Below are 2,209 nucleotides of genomic sequence, written 5' to 3'. Positions count from 1 at the left end.
CTACATTGACCACTTGGCCAACTGTCTTGTCCATATGTGCTATAACTTTGACTCTAAAATAAAAATAAAAATAAAAAAGAAGAAGCTAAATTATTGCTATTTATCTAGGAATCTACATTTTTTTTTTATATTTTCTTTTATCATAGGAGCATTTGTTAGAACGACTCTTAATCAAATTATATCACAAATGATAATAAAATTATGATATTTTATGCTGTTAGATATAAAAAAATAAAAAATAAAATTACAGAACACAAGTTCCATTTTTGGTGGCAGGAAGAGGGTTCAGTAATCTTGATTGGAGGAAAGCTTATTTGGATTAAAGAATAACCTAAAATTATGTATATGGCATTATTTAATGACAAAAATAGAAAAAAAATTAAGAAAAAAAAAACTACAACAAGAACATGTTCTTTATTAAAAAAAGCATAATAATACAATTTTGAGACACAATGGAAATCAAAATACAAATCCATCCCTAACCCACTGTCAAGACAATACTTGTACAAGATTATTCCAAATTAAAAAAAGAAAGAAAAAAGAAACAACTTATTTCAGAAATTGCTTGTAAGATGAAAATGTGCACACACACTAACTACTTTGATTTGAACCAGCAGACATAAGCACAAACCTGACCATCTTCTCAAAATTCAAGTAAGATGACCCGACAGAACAAGTCGTGGCCTCCTCACCCAACTTCTTCCACTCCATGACCTTTCTTTTCATCTCTTTCCCCCTCTCTCCAGCCATCAACTCTCTCAACATTCTCTCAACTTCCTCTCTCTTAACATCGCTGTTTATCTCCATCCCAACACCCCATTGGCTGCAACATGACCAACAATTCGTCTGTTGATCCGCGAAGAATGGCCAACACAACATAGGGACCCCACTGCAAATACTCTCAAGAGTCGAATTCCACCCACAGTGTGTCAAGAAACCTCCAATTGATGGATGATTGAGGACTTGTTCTTGAGGGCACCAATTTGCTAATAGACTCCTTTCTTTAGTCTCACTCACAAAATCCGGTGGAAGAATCGCCGAGTCACCAACAACCAGATCAGGCCTAATGATCCATAAGAATGTTTGGTTGCTACTAGCGAGTCCCCAGGCGAATTCAATCAATTGTAGGGGTGGCATAACAGTGATGCTGCCAAAGTTGACGTAAATGACTGAATTGGGTTGTTTCGAGTCAAGCCATGAAAGGCACTCTGTTTCTTCTTTCCATAGGCTTGATCCAATGGAATTAAAGTGATTTTTGTTAGTGGGAGTGGGGTGCAAACCACTGTTGGTGATTCACAATGAGAGGCTTAAAACTGAACCAAACTGAAATTCAATTCACTCAAATATAATTATGAAAAACTAAATAGAAAGCACTCTTCTTCTTCTTTTCTCCCACACTTGAACTCTCATAATACAATAGCTATATATAGATAAAACTAACAATGTGAACGCATTAAATTCAACTACGGCTGAGGTAACAAATTTCAAACGACAAACTTGATTTGCAGCTGCTATTTTTGACAATGTTGATTTGCAACTGCTATTTTTGAAAGTCTTGATTTGCAGCCTCCATTTGACTCTTAGGCCGGTGGAAACAAGATTACTTCACAACATCCCCCCTTAATCTTGATTCTCCATGCTGCTTCATCCAAAGCATTATCTTCATTCTGTTGAACAGATCATTTTTCAATGGCTTTGTGAAAATATCTGCAAGCTGATCTTGAGATTTGCAAGGAAATAATTCCACCTCTCTATTTTTAACATGCTCTCGGATGAAATGATAGCGGGTGTTAATATGCTTACTTCTTTCATGATAAATTGGGTTCTTTGCCAATGTAATTGCTGAGCGATTATCAACATAGATCTCAGTGGGTTTTTCTTGTGGATATCCCAAATGCTTCAGCATGTTCCATAACCATATTGCATGGCACACAGCTGAGTTGGCTGCAACATACTCAGCTTCGCAAGTCGATAATGTCACAATGGCTTGCTTTTTGGACGACCATGTGAAGGTTGTATCTCCCATAAAGAAAGTAAACCCCGTAATACTTTTCCATTCATCCAAGTCACGTCCCCAGTTGCTATCTGAGCAGCCAACAAGACTGAAATTATCAGTTGGTTTATAGAATAAACCATTATCGACTGTACCTTTGATGTAGCGAAGAATCCTCTTTGCTGCATAAAGGTGTGACTGATCCGGTGTTTTCAT

General features: G+C 36.7%; 1 pseudogene across 1 annotated transcript; it reads right to left on the bottom strand.

The window, feature by feature from the left end:
- Positions 1-387: 387 nt before the first annotated feature.
- On the bottom strand, positions 388-2,209 carry LOC114260603 ((R)-mandelonitrile beta-glucosyltransferase pseudogene; annotated as a pseudogene). Its single transcript, XR_014363367.1, has 2 exons — positions 1,605-2,209; positions 388-1,282 (listed from the first exon to the last, which is right to left on the bottom strand). The product of XR_014363367.1 is annotated as a (R)-mandelonitrile beta-glucosyltransferase pseudogene (transcript).

Source organism: Camellia sinensis, chromosome 3 (assembly GCF_055761805.1).
Source record: "Camellia sinensis isolate YWXY chromosome 3, ASM5576180v1, whole genome shotgun sequence".
Taxonomy (NCBI): Eukaryota; Viridiplantae; Streptophyta; class Magnoliopsida; order Ericales; family Theaceae; genus Camellia; species Camellia sinensis.
This window is presented reverse-complemented; position numbering and strand designations above follow the sequence as displayed.